This window comes from Crinia signifera, chromosome 7, assembly GCF_055691185.1.
Source record: "Crinia signifera chromosome 7, ASM5569118v1, whole genome shotgun sequence".
Classification (NCBI taxonomy): Eukaryota; Metazoa; Chordata; class Amphibia; order Anura; family Myobatrachidae; genus Crinia; species Crinia signifera.
Window position 1 is genome coordinate 107,037,888 of NC_139223.1, and position 17,132 is coordinate 107,055,019.

Genomic DNA, 17,132 nt, shown 5'->3' on the forward strand with positions numbered 1-17,132 from the left:
GAGCGGTGCACCGCGCAGCCGCGGACTCAGCAGCGCTGAGCAGACTGGAGGATGGCAGCGATGATGGCGCACGGCAGACAGGACGCCGGCAGAGGTGACGTCTGGACCGCAAGCTGAACCTGCGAAGGCACTTAGCCGGTAAGAAAGTCTGTCTGACAGCTCGGATCGTGACAGCACCCCCCCCTTTAAGGGTGGCCCCAGGACACCTTTTAGGCTTGCGGGGAAACTTGGAGTGGAACGCCCGGATGAGTCTGGGAGCATGGACATCGATGGCATTGGTCCATGATCGTTCTTCGGGGCCGTAGCCCTTCCAATCGATCAGATATTGCAGACGACCATATCGGATGCGAGAGTCCAAGATCTTACTGACCTCATATTCTGTTCCACGCTGGGTGCAAACCTTAGGAGCCTTGGGGAGCTTGGAATGAAAGCGATTCAAGACCAGCGGCTTGAGCAGCGAAATGTGGAATGTAGCTGGCACTTTCAAATAGGGCGGCAACTTGAGCTTGTAAGCTACCGGATTGACGACTCGCTCAACTGGGAAAGGACCAATATATCGGGGAGCGAACTTCATCGATGGCACTCTCAATCGAAGATTCTTGGTTGACAACCAGACACGATCTCCGGGACGGAGGGCTGGCACAGCTCTGCGTTTCCTGTCGGCAAATTTTTTGTACCTGCTTGAAGCCTTCAGGAGTGAAGAACGAATAAGCTTCCAGGATTTGACGAATTGCCGGATGGTCGTGTCGACCGCTGGAACAGAGGACACAGGTTGCAGAGTGAAGTCAGGAACTCGAGGATGAAACCCATAGTTGGCAAGGAATGGAGTGACATTAGATGAAGAATGATATTGGTTATTATGGCAGAACTCTGCCCATGGAAGGAGTTGAGCCCAGTCATCTTGGGAAGAAGAGACATATGTGCGGAGAAATGCTTCAAGGTCCTGATTCACCCTCTCCGTTTGGCCATTGGTTTGAGGGTGGTAGGCTGTGGAAAACTTTAGCTTGATTTGAAGCAGGGAGCACAGGCTTCGCCAGAATTTGGCTACGAATTGGACTCCTCTATCGGAGATGATTTCGAGAGGCAGTCCATGAAGCTTGAATATCTCTTTGATGAAGAGCTGGGACAGCTTGGAAGCTGACGGAAGACCGGTGAGGGGAACGAAGTGAGCCATCTTGGTGAACCGATCAACAATCACCCAGATGGTGGTGAACTTGTCAGACTCTGGAAGATCAGTTACAAAGTCCATAGAAATATGCGTCCAAGGACGATGTGGCACTGACAGTGGCATCAATTGCCCAGGAGGAGACTGACGACTGGTCTTGTGCTGAGCACATTTAGCACAAGAGGAAACAAAGTCCTGTACATCCTGTTTGAGGGACGGCCACCAGTAGGACCTGGTGATAAACTCGTAAGTTTTCTGAATGCCTGCATGGCCAGCGAATTTTGAAGAATGCGCCCAACAGAGCAACTTCTTTCTTAGAGCTGGCTTTACATATCTTTTCCCTGTAGGGGGCGTGAGATTAGAAACTCTCGTTGCGGAGAATGCCACTGGATCAATAATAAAGTGTTGATGTGTGGACTTAGACTCACTTTCTTGCTCCCATGAGCGGGAAAGGGCATCAGCTTTTCGGTTTTGTGTCCCTGGACAGAACGACAGCTTGAAACGGAACCTGGAAAAGAAAAGTGTCCATCTGGCTTGACGGGGATTTAAACATTGAGCAGACTTGAGATACAGAAGATTCTTGTGGTCTGTGATAATTGTGATCTTATGAACAGCGCCCTCTAGAAGATATCTCCACTCTTCTAATGCCAACTTGATGGCGAGAAGCTCTTGGTCACCGATGGCATAGTTACGCTCTGCAGGCAGGAACTTACGGGAGTAGAACCCACAGGGATGAAGACGACCATCGGGCGCTTTCTGCGAGAGGACTGCCCCAACACCCACGGAGGAGGCGTCAACCTCGAGAATAAAGGGCAAGGTGGTATCAGGTTGTCTTAAGACAGGAGCGGAAGTGAACCTCTGTTTCAACAGATGGAAGGCTTCGATGGCTTCTGCCGGCCACTTCGCTGGATTAGACCCCTTTTTTGTCAAGGCAGTGATGGGAGCCACAATAGAAGAGAAGTTACGAATGAATTTTCTGTAATAATTGGCAAAACCCAGGAAACGTTGAATACCTTTCAGCGAAGAGGGAATTGGCCAATCTTGGATGGCCTGCAGTTTTCCTGGATCCATTTGAAGACCGGAACCGGAGACAATGTACCCTAGGAAGGGTATAGACTTCACCTCGAAGACACATTTCTCCAGTTTACAGTAGAGATGATTAGCTCGCAGCCGGGACAGAACCTCTTTGACCCAATAACGATGTTCTGTGATGTTATTGGCGTAGATTAAAATGTCATCGAGATATACAACTACATGACTGTAAAGAATGTCCCGAAAGATCTCATTGACATAGTGCTGGAACACGGCTGGGGCATTGCTGAGCCCAAAGGGCATGACGAGGTACTCATAGTGGCCGTCTCTGGTATTAAACGCCGTCTTCCACTCGTCGCCCTCTCGTATGCGGATGAGATTGTATGCCCCTCTCAGATCGAGTTTTGTAAAGATGGTTGCACCGCTGACACGGTCAAACAGCTCGGTGATGAGAGGCAACGGATATCGGTTCTTTACTGTAATGTCATTGAGGCCGCGATAATCAATGCAGGGACGTAGGCCTCCATCCTTCTTTTTGACGAAGAAGAATCCTGCGCCAGCAGGAGAAGTCGAAGGACGGATGAATCCCTTTGCCAGATTTTCCTTGATGTAACTGGTCATGGCTTGAGTCTCTGGAATAGAGAGAGGATAGGTTCTACCTCTGGGTGGTTCTTTGCCTGGGATGAGTTCAATAGGGCAATCCCACGGTCTGTGAGGAGGTAAGACATCAGCGCCAGACTTACTGAATACATCTGAGTACTCTTGGTAGGGAAGAGGCGGAAGGTCTGCTGCATCGGCTGAAGAATGACGAGCTGGAAGTACCTTTTGAAGACAGGTACCAGAGCAGGAAGGATCCCAGGAAAGGATTTCGGATGTCTTCCAATCAAGACGGGGATTGTGAAGACGGAGCCAGGGTAAACCCAGAACCAGAGCATGAGTGGCTCGGGGTAAAACCAGGAAGGACAAGAGTTCAGTGTGCAGGACTCCCACTTTCACTGTAAGTGGCAAAGTTCTGCGGGAGACTGTCGCATCAGGAATCCTACTGCCATCCACAGCAGTAAGGAAGACAGTCTTGGAAAGACTTTCAGTGGGCAACCCCCACTTGCGGACCAGTTCTGCAGTAACAAAGTTGCCAGCGGCACCGGAATCAAGAAGCGCGGAGACAGTCTTGAAATGCTGACCAACTTGTAGGGAAACTGGAAGGACACAATCGGTTGCTGATGGAGAGGACTTAATTACTCCTAGCCTACCCTCTCCTTGACGGGCTAGGAGGAGGAGTTTTCCTGACGCTTTGGGCATGCAGAAATTTGATGTGCAGGATCGGCACAATACAGGCAGAGCTGTGCCAACCGTCGACGTCGACGTTCTCCTGGAGACAAACGGAAGCGGTTTATCTCCATTGGTTCTTCTTTGGAATGGACCGCAGGAGCAGTGGGTAAAGAAGGCGGAGGAGTTGGCACTTTAACTGGAGCGCTCTTGTGACGTTCTATAGCCCTTTCTCGGAAGCGTAGGTCTACTTTAACACACAATGAAATAAGGTCACTTAGACCTGAGGGTAAGTCTCTTGTAGCAAGTTCATCCTTGATACGATCGGATAGGCCATGCCAGAAAGCTGCGTATAAGGCCCCATCACACCAGGAGAGTTCTGACGCCAGAATCTGGAACTGGACCAGATATTGCCCGACGGAACGGGATCCCTGTCTGAGACGGAGGAGTTCAGTGGAGGCAGATGCTGATCGCCCAGGCTCATCGAAGATACGCCGAAATGTTGACACGAAGTCCTTGTAGTTGGACAGGATGGCATCAGATCTTTCCCATAAGGGAGATGCCCACTCTAGTGCCGCTCCACACAGGAGTGAGATGATGTAGGCGATCTTGACCCTTTCAGTAGGGAAGTTGCTGGGTTGCAGCTCGAAGTGAATCTCACACTGATTGAGAAAGCCTCGACAGGTCTTGGGGTTCCCATCATACTTGGTGGGGACAGACAGATGAAGGCGAGGTGCAGCAGCCATTACAGGAGGATGAACGGGACTTGGAAGTTCTCTGACAGGCTCAGGGCCACTGAGAGTGGTCTGTAACTTATCCAGCCGGGAAGACAGATCTTGCAGGCAATGAATCACTTGGCTCTGCGCAGCCTCTTGCTGATCCAAGCGAACAGCCAGTTGCTGTACAGGGCTGGGTGGAGAAGCTTGGTTTGCGGCTGGATCCATTTGGCTAGTGCTTACTGTCACACCAGGGGACTCAGTCGACAAGACTGAGACCTCTGGTGGGGACCTGGACCGGTACCTGAACCGGGGAGGTTGGAGAGGACCCCTGCGCATGAACTGCGCGACAGTGCACCCAGAGCCAATGAGTAGTCAGAGGTAAAAATACAACCAGGTTTATTATGCAGAAGGTTGTAATGGTACAGACAGTAAAGTATGCAGGAGTAATAACAGTTCATGCAGATTGCAATACTTTACAGGGATGATGAATTGTGGAATCGATGGTGGAACATCGGATGGATATCGGAGATGAAGACTGTGGGTCCGGAATGACAGACGGAAGGTAGGAGCTTGACTGTGGGTCCGGAATGACGGACGGAAGCTTGACTGTGGGTCCGGAGTGTCGGACTATCGATGGTGGAACATCGGAGATGGATGATGCAGGAGCATCGGAGGACCAGAGTCCTGGAGCTAGGCTGGACCGCTGGGCTGACGAGGCAGGCTCACAGGTGATGGAATAACCTGGATGTCGACAGGAGATGGAATAACCTGGAACGCTCTGCAGAATGGGAGACAACAGCAGCGGAGAAGTACACTTGCACGGAGACAAGGACAGCTGACCATATACAGGAGACAACTGAAGCACTAGCATTGATCTGAGAGCTCCCAGCATACTTATACCCACTGGGTGGCCAGGATTGGCCGGGCAGGTATGACTGGGAGATCAGATCACACAGGATTGGATGGGAATGACATGTGACTGGGAAAACATGGCAGCCCCCATGTCAGGCTATGGCGGGAAAGCATGTTTGCGCACACCATGCTGGATACTGGGAGCAATGGCGGCGGACAGGTGGATTGGCGTGTATTGGATACTGTCACTGGGGACAAGGAGAGCGGTGCACCGCGCAGCCGCGGACTCAGCAGCGCTGAGCAGACTGGAGGATGGCAGCGATGATGGCGCACGGCAGACAGGACGCCGGCAGAGGTGACGTCTGGACCGCAAGCTGAACCTGCGAAGGCACTTAGCCGGTAAGAAAGTCTGTCTGACAGCTCGGATCGTGACATTATCTACTCTTTAACATTGTTCCAGGAGGCTAGTTGCCCCTACAGGTTGCAATTACATTACGTGTTTGAATGTTAGTAAAACCAGAGTACCTCATGTGAAAGACCATGAGGTCCTCGACACACTCACAGAGTGTTTCCCACTCTTTGGGAAAAAAACAAATTCAAAAAAGGAACACTGTTTATTTATACGGATACAATTGACACTATTGATTTTCTCATGGTACAGGATGTCAGCTGATACTGTTATAATTTTGTCTAAAGGCGCAGGGCTGTCTTCTCATTATAAAACCTTATTTGTCTCGCATTGCCTAACACATGTCTTCTCTCTGATAGTGCGTGGTCATTTCCCCCCCAAAGCGTCTGTCCATGTCTGCGGGAATAGATAACCAGGTGCAGCCACGGGCCCCCCCACCCCTGCAGGTGCTATCGTGGAATGTTAACGGCCTAAACACCCCTATCAAACGAAAAAAGGTAATCTCCCACATAAAAAAATTTAGACCAGACATCACCATGTTACAGGAGACACACTGGAAAAGGGATAGCGATTCTGTGCTTAGGGCTGGATGGATTGGGGACTGTGTCACAGCCTCTTATAGAACCAAATGTAGGGGGGTCGCAACATTGTTCCATAGAAATCTTAGATATCAAATACATGACTCGCTAGAGGACCAAGAGGGACGTTATCTATTGCTGGATGTGGAAATTGAAGGAGTATACTTCACTCTATTGAATATATATGCCCCTAATACATCCCCCGAGCAATTTCTATCCAAAATCTCCCAGATCCTGGCAGGCCGCACGGTCCACAAGCTTCTAGTGGGCGGTGACTTTAACTTGGTAGATAGCCCCACACTAGACAAATCTCCCCCACTACTAGGCCGCCAACCGGCCTCATGGTACCATATTCAAGCTTTGAAAACGAATCTCCAACTGTGTGACCCATGGCGCTTGATGCATGGTACAGAAAAAGCATTCACACATCTATCCAGGGCGCATCAAACCCTGTCTAGAATAGACTTCTTTCTGATCGCTGACAACCTAATGTCGGAAGTACAACACACAGAGGTACATGAAATCGTTGTTTCAGATCATGCCCCGATATCTTTGAGCTTGGGGCTGGGCTTTGGAGGGGGATCGGACCGGCTTTGGCGCTTCCCAGACTACTTGACGAACTCAGAGGACTTTAAGAAATTCCTCCTACAATCCTGGCACAATTACCACGATGATAACATAGAGCATTGGGAGGATATAGTTCTGTTCTGGAGAGCGTCAAAGGCGGTACTGAGAGGGCGGGTGATGCAATTAGTTTCAAGACGTAAAAAGGAAACAGCAAAACAATACAGGGACTTACACCGGGAGGTAACCCTTTCATTTAGGAACTATCAGACCTGTAACTCCCCCGCTAATCTAGAGACCTACCTAAATGATAGGAAACTATTGGAATCTTTCTTAACGGCTCAGGCACGCCAGAAATTAGATTACACAAAACAAAGGTATTACAAATGGGGCAACAGATCGGGAAGATTGCTCTCTCTCATGTCAAAACCATATAAAAAAAGATCTTTTATCACATCCATACGAGACCCGACCACTAACAGGAACTTATTCACCACTAAAGATATACTAACCCACTTCGAAGATTATTACCGAAAGTTATATGAAAACTTCCCAATTAACGCGGAAAAACAGGCATCCTTACTAGAAGAGGCTAATTTACCCCGCCTATCCCAGGCCCAGAAAGACGCCCTTATGGCAGATATCACATCAGAGGAACTGCACGCAGTTATAGCCAGTCTCCAATCTCACAAATCCCCGGGCCCGGATGGCTTCTCTGGAAGCTATTACAAACTATTAGAGACGGAACTAACCCCCACACTATTGGAACTATATAATAACATTCTTAAGTTTAAGCCCCCTTTTCCATCATTCTCTGAGGCCTACACCACGCTTATCCCAAAACCAGGTAAAGACCTGACACAGGCGGATTCATACCGCCCAATTTCTCTACTAAATGTAGATTTTAAAATTCTGACAAAAGTAATAGCCAACAGGTTACAATCGATAGCCAGCGACTTATTTACCACACACCAAACGGGCTTCATCCGTGGCCGCCACTCGGTAAAGGCCATCCGGATGGCTATTGCGGCAGTGATGGCAGAATCCCATAAACGCTCGTCCCATAGTATGTTATTGAGCCTAGACACAAACAAGGCCTTTGACTCCGTGGCTTGGCCCCATCTGTACACAGTCCTAGAAAGAAGGGAATTCGACCAGGCTTTTGTGGACTTAATTAGATACTTCTATACCCAACCATCCACCTCCCTATTAATCAATGGCTGTAAAGGAACAAGTATACAGATGTTCAGGGGTACGCGGCAAGGCTGCCCGCTCTCTCCCCTACTATTTAATTTATGCATTGACCCACTGTTCCGTATCTTACAAGATTGGACGGAATTCAAGGGCGTTAAGATCGGCAATTCAGAACTAAAACTCTCGGCATTCGCGGATGACGTCCTACTATATATAGGCAACCCAGAACAATCCCTGGGAAAGATACTGAGCAGGCTAGAGGATTATGGGGAAATCTCTGGATATACAATCAATGCCTCCAAATCCACAGGACTATATTTACACCCCCGGGTACATACCCCCTCCTGGGGTGGGGGATTGCCGATTAAATGGGAAAAGGCTTCACTAGACTACCTGGGGATACACCTTCCGAAGCGAGGCGCAAACCTATATAGAATAAATATCTCAGAAGCAATCCAGATAACTGCTAGGGAACTGGAGGGGTGGAAACACCTAAAACTCTCATATATAGGTAGGGCTAACCTTATCAAGATGGTGACCTTCCCCCGCTGGCTGTATCTAATCCAGGCCCTACCACTACTGTTGACACAAGGCGACTTACGCCTGCTAGATTCACATTTTCGGAAATTTATCTGGGGCTCGAAACGCCCCCGTATCGGGCTATACAAACTGCAACAGCCAACTTTTAATGGGGGCATAAACTTCCCCAATATCTTACATTACAATCATTCCTCCATACTCCGCTTTTTAAGAGATTGGTTGCACGGGAGTGAAGTCTACGCTAACACAAAAATAGAAGGGGAATTCCTGGCTGAGGGCGGTTTGGTGAGCTTTCTGCACATTCATGATGGGGAGGTGGATGAACAGACCCGAACGAACCCCTTGTTGTGGTCAACCCGCAGATTATGGCACATCCTTAGACATAGGCTGCATCTGAACGCCCATAAATCCCTCTTCTTACCTTTCCTGCACAATTTAGAATTTCAACATGGCACGGCCGGCCATCCATTCAGGAGTCTTCGTGCCGAGGGCCTGTCCTCCGTCAGGGCTCTGATTGACTGGGACCTAAAAAAGCCAATGTCATTTGACAAGGCTTCGGAGGCCTTCCCAGTATTGGGCAGACACCCCTTGGCATATATGCAGGCTAAGCACTATACCTTAGAGGTGACGCGCAACTTCTCAGAGATGGACTGGGCGAACACTCTGGACACGATGCTCTTATCTGGGGTGGCCGACCGTAAGGCCATATCTATACATTATAACTTCCTAAGGCAGATTATAGATCACGACACCATCCCCACAGGCATGAAAGCCTGGACCCAAACAATGCCTGACCTAACCTGCACCCAGTTGTCCAAGGCACTCTTGCGCTCTAGAAGGCAACTGCCCGCCATTCAATACCAGGAGATGTTCCTCAACATCTTTCACAAAGCATATTTTTCTCCCCACAGGCAATTCCTGGCCGGGATGACTTCCTCGGCAACGTGCCCGAGGTGTCAGACCGGCGAGGCAAACCTGTACCACTACTTTTGGAGTTGTCCTATAATTAAATTATTCTGGCTGCAGGTTAGGAAGTTTGCGCAAGATCACTTAGTGAACTATGTACCCCTCACGGACCACTGGGCTATCTTCGGAATATTGCCGGAGGATCAAAGAATAACTAGGGGGTGCAAGAGACTCTTGGGGATTGTTAGCGCGGTAGCGCGTAAGTCCATCCTGCAGACATGGATAGACGCTACCCCCCCTTCCTTACAGCTGTTCAAGACAAAGTTATTTCATGTCTTTAACATGGAGTGGATTGAATGTTTACTTAACAAGGAACAACACACTAAAAAACTCTTTGACACCTGGGAGAGCTACATAACAATACTCTCCTTGGAAATTAGAACAAAACTCCACAACTCACTCAAAGATACGCAATGGTATCTGCTGAGAACTATTTCAGGGGACCCCCCGGTGCCTTTGGATGTCACAACACAGTAAATCCTGTTATAGTGCACCCCCTGAGACAGCCCTGGGCCGTACTGGCCTACGCGCCACATAAGAAGACATAGAAAAGACTTAAGCTTTTTCCAACATACTTACTCAATGTTGAATTGTACTTCTGACATAATAATAATGAACAAGAACCTTGATTTCATATTGTACCGACCAAATTTAATACATTTTTTTTTCTTTGTCATATAATTGTAAACTGTGATTTATAGTGTTTCAATAAAAATACATTTAAAAAAAAAAAAAAAAAAAAAAACCTACAGCACCAGGTGTTCCCATGTGGTCTCCCACCCAAGTACTAACCAGGCCCAACACTGCTTAGCTTCCAAGATCAGACGAGATTGGGCCTATCCAATGTGGTATGGCTGTAGGTGAGATACATGCTCTTTTTTGCCCTCTTCTCTTCTATCACCAGGTAAGCTAATAAAAAAGCTTCCTAACTGTTTTTGCTTACTGAAAAAAATCATGTGTTGGTAATGTAAAAAGACCTACAGGACATGATATTAGCAGGGGATCTTAAATTAAACTACTAAAGAGGCTCAACACTGTTTAGCTGCCAAAAGCAGTTGGAATTGGGCCTAAACAGTTTGGTAAGTCTTTAGGTGATGGCTATTGTGTATGTTTGACCTCTTCTAAATGTCTCTACAGGCAATAAAAAGAAAAAGTTTCCAATTTAAATAGCTAGAGAATAAACACAATTTGCCAGTAATGTGAAAAAACCTACAGCACCTGGTGTTCCCATGAGGTCTCCCACCCAAGTACTAACCAGGCCCAACACTGCTTAGCTTCCAAGATCAGACGAGATTGGGCATATCCAATGTGGTATGGCTGTAGGTGAGATACATTCTCTTTTTTGCCCTCTTCTCTTCTATCACCATGTAAGCTAATAAAAAAGCTTCCTAACTGTTTTTGCTTACTGAAAAAAATCATGTGTTGGTAATGTAAAAAGACCTACAGGACATGATATTAGCAGGGGATCTTAAATTAAACTACTAAAGAGGCTCATACACTGTTTAGCTGCCAAAAGCAGTTGGAATTGGGCCTAAACAGTGTGGTAAGTCTTTAGGTGATGGCTATTGTGTCTGTTTGACCTCTTACAAATGTCTCTACAGGCAATAAAAAGAAAAAGTTTCCAATTTAAATATCTAGAGAATAAAAACAATTTGCCAGTAATGTGAAAAAACCTACAGCACCTGGTGTTCCCATGTGGTCTCCCACCCAAGTACTAACCAGGCCCAACACTGCTTAGCTTCCAAGATCAGACGTGATTGGGCATATCCAATGTGGTATGGCTGTAGGTGGGATACAGGCACTTTTTTGCCCTCTTCTACTTCTATCACCAGGTAAGCTAATAAAAAAGTTTCGTAACTGTTTTTGCTTACTGAAAAAAATCATGTGTTGGCAATGTAAAAAGACCTACAGGACATGATATTAGCAGGGGATCTTAAATTAAACTACTAAAGAGGCTCAACACTGTTTAGCTGCCAAAAGCAGTTGGAATTGGGCCTAAACAGTGTGGTAAGTCTTTAGGTGATGGCTATTGTGTATGTTTGACCTCTTCTAAATGTCTGTGCTGGCAATAAAAAGAAAAAGTTTCCAATTTAAATAGATAGAGAATAAAAACAATTTGCCAGTAATGTGAAAAAACCTACAGCACCTGGTGTTCCCATGTGGTCTCCCACCCAAGTACTAACCAGGCCCAACACTGCTTAGCTTCCAAGATCAGACGAGATTGGGCCTATCCAATGTGGTATGGCTGTATGTGAGGTACATGCACTGTTTTGACCTCTTCTCTTCTATCACCAGGTAAGCTAATAAAAAAGCTTCCTAACTGTTTTTGCTTACTGAAAAAAATCATGTGTTGGTAATGTAAAAAGACCTACAGGACATGATATTAGCAGGGGATCTTAAATTAAACTACTAAAGAGACTCAACACTGTTTAGCTGCCAAAAGCAGTTGGAATTAGGCCTAAACAGTGTGGTAAGTCTTTAGGTGATGGCTAATTGTGTCTGTTTGACCTCTTACAAATGTCTCTACAGGCAATAAAAAGAAAAAGTTTCCAATTTAAATAGCTAGAGAATAAAAACAATTTGCCAGTAATGTTAAAAAACCTACAGCACCAGGTGTTCCCATGTGGTCTCCCACCCAAGTACTAACCAGGCCCAACACTGCTTAGCTTCCAAGATCAGACGAGATTGGGCCCATCCAATGTGGTATGGCTGTAGGTGAGATACATGCTCTTTTTTGCCCTCTTCTCTTCTATCACCAGGTAAGCTAATAAAAAAGTTTCGTAACTGTTTTTGCTTACTGAAAAAAATCATGTGTTGGCAATGTAAAAAGACCTACAGGACATGATATTAGCAGGGGATCTTAAATTAAACTACTAAAGAGGGTCAACACTGTTTAGCTGCCAAAAGCAGTTGGAATTGGGCCTAAACAGTGTGGTAAGTCTTTAGGTGATGGCTATTGTGTATGTTTGACCTCTTCTAAATGTCTGTGCTGGCAATAAAAAGAAAAAGTTTCCAATTTAAATAGATAGAGAATAAAAACAATTTGCCAGTAATGTGAAAAAACCTACAGCACCTGGTGTTCCCATGTGGTCTCCCACCCAAGTACTAACCAGGCCCAACACTGCTTAGCTTCCAAGATCAGACGAGATTGGGCCTATCCAATGTGGTATGGCTGTATGTGAGATACATGCACTGTTTTGACGTCTTCTCTTCTATCACCAGGTAAGCTAATAAAAAAGCTTCCTAACTGTTTTTGCTTACTGAAAAAAATCATGTGTTGGTAATGTAAAAAGACCTACAGGACATGATATTAGCAGGGGATCTTAAATTAAACTACTAAAGAGGCTCAACACTGTTTAGCTGCCAAAAGCAGTTGGAATTGGGCCTAAACAGTGTGGTAAGTCTTTAGGTGATGGCTATTGTGTCTGTTTGACCTCTTACAAATGTCTCTACAGGCAATAAAAAGAAAAAGTTTCCAATTTAAATAGCTAGAGAATAAAAACAATTTGCCAGTAATGTTAAAAAACCTACAGCACCAGGTGTTCCCATGTGGTCTCCCACCCAAGTACTAACCAGGCCCAACACTGCTTAGCTTCCAAGATCAGACGAGATTGGGCCTATCCAATGTGGTATGGCTGTAGGTGAGATACATGCTCTTTTTTGCCCTCTTCTCTTCTATCACCAGGTAAGCTAATAAAAAAGCTTCCTAACTGTTTTTGCTTACTGAAAAAAATCATGTGTTGGTAATGTAAAAAGACCTACAGGACATGATATTAGCAGGGGATCTTAAATTAAACTACTAAAGAGGCTCAACACTGATTAGCTGCCAAAAGCAGTTGGAATTGGGCCTAAACAGTGTGGTAAGTCTTTAGGTGATGGCTATTGTGTCTGTTTGACCTCTTACAAATGTCTCTACAGGCAATAAAAAGAAAAAGTTTCCAATTTAAATAGCTAGAGAATAAAAACAATTTGCCAGTAATGTTAAAAAACCTACAGCACCAGGTGTTCCCATGTGGTCTCCCACCCAAGTACTAACCAGGCCCAACACTGCTTAGCTTCCAAGATCAGACGAGATTGGGCCTATCCAATGTGGTATGGCTGTATGTGAGATACATGCACTGTTTTGCCCTCTTCTACTTCTATCACCAGGTAAGCTAATAAAAAAGTTTCGTAACTGTTTTTGCTTACTGAAAAAAATCATGTGTTGGCAATGTAAAAAGACCTACAGGACATGATATTAGCAGGGGATCTTAAATTAAACTACTAAAGAGGCTCATACACTGTTTAGCTGCCAAAAGCAGTTGGAATTGGGCCTAAACAGTGTGGTAAGTCTTTAGGTGATGGCTATTGTGTCTGTTTGACCTCTTACAAATGTCTCTACAGGCAATAAAAAGAAAAAGTTTCCAATTTAAATAGCTAGAGAATAAAAACAATTTGCCAGTAATGTGAAAAAACCTACAGCACCTGGTGTTCCCATGAGGTCTCCCAGCCAAGTAATAACCAGGCCCAACACTGCTTAGCTTCCAAGATCAGACGAGATTGGGCATATCCAATGTGGTATGGCTGTAGGTGAGATACATTCTCTTTTTTGCCCTCTTCTCTTCTATCACCATGTAAGCTAATAAAAAAGCTTCCTAACTGTTTTTGCTTACTGAAAAAAATCATGTGTTGGTAATGTAAAAAGACCTACAGGACATGATATTAGCAGGGGTTCTTAAATTAAACTACTAAAGAGGCTTAACACTGTTTAGCTGCCAAAAGCAGTTGGAATTGGGCCTAAACAGTGTGGTAAGTCTTTAGGTGATGGCTATTGTGTCTGTTTGACCTCTTACAAATGTCTCTACAGGCAATAAAAAGAAAAAGTTTCCAATTTAAATATCTAGAGAATAAAAACAATTTGCCAGTAATGTGAAAAAACCTACAGCACCTGGTGTTCCCATGTGGTCTCCCACCCAAGTACTAACCAGGCCCAACACTGCTTAGCTTCCAAGATCAGAGGTGATTGGGCATATCCAATGTGGTATGGTTGTAGGTGGGATACAGGAACTTTTTTGCCCTCTTCTACTTCTATCACCAGGTAAGCTAATAAAAAAGTTTCGTAACTGTTTTTGCTTACTGAAAAAAATCATGTGTTGGCAATGTAAAAAGACCTACAGGACATGATATTAGCAGGGGATCTTAAATTAAACTACTAAAGAGGCTCAACACTGTTTAGCTTTCAAAAGCAGTTGGAATTGGGCCTAAACAGTGTGGTAAGTCTTTAGGTGATGGCTATTGTGTATGTTTGACCTCTTCTAAATGTCTGTGCTGGCAATAAAAAGAAAAAGTTTCCAATTTAAATAGATAGAGAATAAAAACAATTTGCCAGTAATGTGAAAAAACCTACAGCACCAGGTGTTCCCATGTGGTCTCCCACCCAAGTACTAACCAGGCCTAACACTGCTTAGCTTCCAAGATCAGACGAGATTGGGCCTATCCAATGTGGTATGGCTGTATGTGAGATACATGCACTGTTTTGCCCTCTTCTACTTCTATCACCAGGTAAGCTAATAAAAAAGTTTCGTAACTGTTTTTGCTTACTGAAAAAAATCATGTGTTGGCAATGTAAAAAGACCTACAGGACATGATATTAGCAGGGGATCTTAAATTAAACTACTAAAGAGGCTCATACACTGTTTAGCTGCCAAAAGCAGTTGGAATTGGGCCTAAACAGTGTGGTAAGTCTTTAGGTGATGGCTATTGTGTCTGTTTGACCTCTTACAAATGTCTCTACAGGCAATAAAAAGAAAAAGTTTCCAATTTAAATAGCTAGAGAATAAAAACAATTTGCCAGTAATGTGAAAAAACCTACAGCACCTGGTGTTCCCATGTGGTCTCCCACCCAAGTACTAACCAGGCCCAACACTGCTTAGTTTCCAAGATCAGACGAGATTGGGCATATCCAATGTGGTATGGCTGTAGGTGAGATACAGGCACTTTTTTGCCCTCTTCTACTTCTATCACCAGGTAAGCTAATAAAAAAGTTTCGTAACTGTTTTTGCTTACTGAAAAAAATCATGTGTTGGCAATGTAAAAAGACCTACAGGACATGATATTAGCAGGGGATCTTATATTAAACTACTAAAGAGGCTCAACACTGTTTAGCTGCCAAAAGCAGTTGGAATTGGGCCTAAACAGTGTGGTAAGTCTTTAGGTGATGGCTATTGTGTATGTTTGACCTCTTCTAAATGTCTGTGCTGGCAATAAAAAGAAAAAGTTTCCAATTTAAATAGATAGAGAATAAAAACAATTTGCCAGTAATGTGAAAAAACCTACAGCACCTGGTGTTCCCATGTGGTCTCCCACCCAAGTACTAACCAGGCCCAACACTGCTTAGCTTCCAAGATCAGACGAGATTGGGCCTATCCAATGTGGTATGGCTGTATGTGAGATGCATGCACTTTTTTGCCCTCTTCTACTTCTATCACCAGGTAAGCTAATAAAAAAGTTTCCTAACTGTTTTGGCTTAATGAAAAAAATCATGTTTTGGTAATGTAAAAAGACCTACAGGACATGATATTAGCAGGGGATCTTAAATGAAACTACTAAAGAGGCTCATACACTGTTTAGCTGCCAAAAGCAGTTGGAATTGGACCTAAACAGTGTGGTAAGTCTTTAGGTGATGGCTATTGTGTCTGTTTGACCTCTTCCAAATGTCTGTACTGGCAATAAAAAGAAAAAGTTTCCAATTTAAATAGCTAGAGAATAAAAACAATTTGCCAGTAATGTGAAAAAACCTACAGCACCAGGGGTTCCCATGTGGTCTCCCACCCAAGTACTAACCAGGCCCAATAATGCTTAGCTTCCAAGATCAGACGAGATTGGGCATATCCAATGTGGTATGGCTGTAGGTAAGATACATGCTCTTTTTTGCCCTCTTCTCTTCTATCACCAGGTAAGCTAATAAAAAAGCTTCCTAACTGTTTTTGCTTACTGAAAAAAATCATGTGTTGGTAATGTAAAAAGACCTACAGGACATGATATTAGCAGGGGATCTTAAATTAAACTACTAAAGAGGCTCAACACTGTTTAGCTGCCAAAAGCAGTTGGAATTGGGCCTAAACAGTGTGGTAAGTCTTTAGGTGATGGCTATTGTGTATGTTTGACCTCTTCTAAATGTCTGTGCTGGCAATAAAAAGAAAAAGTTTCCAATTTAAATAGATAGAGAATAAAAACAATTTGCCAGTAATGTGAAAAAACCTACAGCACCTAGTGTTCCCATGTGGTCTCCCACCCAAGTACTAACCAGGCCCAACACTGCTCAGCTTCCAAGATCAGACGAGATTGGGCCTATCCAATGTGGTATGGCTGTAGGTGAGATACATGCACTTTTTTGCCCTCTTCTACTTCTATCACCAGGTAAGCTAATAAAAAAGTTTCCTAACTGTTTTGGCTTAATGAAAAAAATCATGTTTTGGTAATGTAAAAAGACCTACAGGACATGATATTAGCAGGGGATCTTAAATGAAACTACTAAAGAGGCTCAACACTGTTTTGCTGCCAAAAGCAGTTGGAATTGGGCCTAAACAGTGTGGTAAGTCTTTACGTGATGGCTATTGTGTCTGTTTGACCTCTTACAAATGTCTCTACAGGCAATAAAAAGAAAAAGTTTCCAATTTAAATAGCTAGAGAATAAAAACAATTTGCCAGTAATGTGAAAAAACCTACAGCACCTGGTGTTCCCATGTGGTCTCCCACCCAAGTACTAACCAGGCCCAACACTGCTTAGCTTCCAAGATCAGACAAGATTGGGCATATCCAATGTGGTATGGCTGCAGGTGCGATACAGGCGCTTTTTTGCCCTCTTC

At 44.8% G+C, this 17,132-nt stretch overlaps 16 non-coding genes across 16 annotated transcripts; all 16 read right to left on the minus strand.

Moving 5' to 3' along the window:
- Nucleotides 1–10,028: 10,028 nt before the first annotated feature.
- Nucleotides 10,029–10,147, minus strand: LOC146022365 (5S ribosomal RNA). Its single transcript, XR_014451824.1, has one exon. It is a non-coding gene; the product is annotated as a 5S ribosomal RNA (ribosomal RNA).
- A 344-nt stretch (nucleotides 10,148–10,491) lies between these two features.
- LOC146022006 (5S ribosomal RNA) lies at nucleotides 10,492–10,610 on the minus strand. The gene has a single exon (XR_014451474.1). It is a non-coding gene; the product is annotated as a 5S ribosomal RNA (ribosomal RNA).
- Nucleotides 10,611–10,955: 345 nt separating this feature from the next.
- On the minus strand, nucleotides 10,956–11,074 carry LOC146025560 (5S ribosomal RNA). The gene has a single exon (XR_014454219.1). It is a non-coding gene; the product is annotated as a 5S ribosomal RNA (ribosomal RNA).
- Nucleotides 11,075–11,419: 345 nt separating this feature from the next.
- On the minus strand, nucleotides 11,420–11,538 carry LOC146023500 (5S ribosomal RNA). Its single transcript, XR_014452915.1, has one exon. It is a non-coding gene; the product is annotated as a 5S ribosomal RNA (ribosomal RNA).
- A 345-nt stretch (nucleotides 11,539–11,883) lies between these two features.
- Nucleotides 11,884–12,002, minus strand: LOC146021599 (5S ribosomal RNA). The gene has a single exon (XR_014451078.1). It is a non-coding gene; the product is annotated as a 5S ribosomal RNA (ribosomal RNA).
- Nucleotides 12,003–12,346: 344 nt separating this feature from the next.
- LOC146023501 (5S ribosomal RNA) lies at nucleotides 12,347–12,465 on the minus strand. The gene has a single exon (XR_014452916.1). It is a non-coding gene; the product is annotated as a 5S ribosomal RNA (ribosomal RNA).
- A 344-nt stretch (nucleotides 12,466–12,809) lies between these two features.
- Nucleotides 12,810–12,928, minus strand: LOC146022366 (5S ribosomal RNA). Its single transcript, XR_014451825.1, has one exon. It is a non-coding gene; the product is annotated as a 5S ribosomal RNA (ribosomal RNA).
- A 344-nt stretch (nucleotides 12,929–13,272) lies between these two features.
- Nucleotides 13,273–13,391, minus strand: LOC146023569 (5S ribosomal RNA). Its single transcript, XR_014452982.1, has one exon. It is a non-coding gene; the product is annotated as a 5S ribosomal RNA (ribosomal RNA).
- Nucleotides 13,392–13,737: 346 nt separating this feature from the next.
- Nucleotides 13,738–13,856, minus strand: LOC146023199 (5S ribosomal RNA). The gene has a single exon (XR_014452624.1). It is a non-coding gene; the product is annotated as a 5S ribosomal RNA (ribosomal RNA).
- Nucleotides 13,857–14,200: 344 nt separating this feature from the next.
- On the minus strand, nucleotides 14,201–14,319 carry LOC146023614 (5S ribosomal RNA). Its single transcript, XR_014453026.1, has one exon. It is a non-coding gene; the product is annotated as a 5S ribosomal RNA (ribosomal RNA).
- Nucleotides 14,320–14,664: 345 nt separating this feature from the next.
- On the minus strand, nucleotides 14,665–14,783 carry LOC146024589 (5S ribosomal RNA). The gene has a single exon (XR_014453961.1). It is a non-coding gene; the product is annotated as a 5S ribosomal RNA (ribosomal RNA).
- A 346-nt stretch (nucleotides 14,784–15,129) lies between these two features.
- LOC146021959 (5S ribosomal RNA) lies at nucleotides 15,130–15,248 on the minus strand. The gene has a single exon (XR_014451427.1). It is a non-coding gene; the product is annotated as a 5S ribosomal RNA (ribosomal RNA).
- Nucleotides 15,249–15,593: 345 nt separating this feature from the next.
- Nucleotides 15,594–15,712, minus strand: LOC146023502 (5S ribosomal RNA). The gene has a single exon (XR_014452917.1). It is a non-coding gene; the product is annotated as a 5S ribosomal RNA (ribosomal RNA).
- A 346-nt stretch (nucleotides 15,713–16,058) lies between these two features.
- On the minus strand, nucleotides 16,059–16,177 carry LOC146023375 (5S ribosomal RNA). The gene has a single exon (XR_014452796.1). It is a non-coding gene; the product is annotated as a 5S ribosomal RNA (ribosomal RNA).
- Nucleotides 16,178–16,521: 344 nt separating this feature from the next.
- Nucleotides 16,522–16,640, minus strand: LOC146024564 (5S ribosomal RNA). The gene has a single exon (XR_014453939.1). It is a non-coding gene; the product is annotated as a 5S ribosomal RNA (ribosomal RNA).
- Nucleotides 16,641–16,985: 345 nt separating this feature from the next.
- LOC146023327 (5S ribosomal RNA) lies at nucleotides 16,986–17,104 on the minus strand. Its single transcript, XR_014452749.1, has one exon. It is a non-coding gene; the product is annotated as a 5S ribosomal RNA (ribosomal RNA).
- Nucleotides 17,105–17,132: the final 28 nt, after the last annotated feature.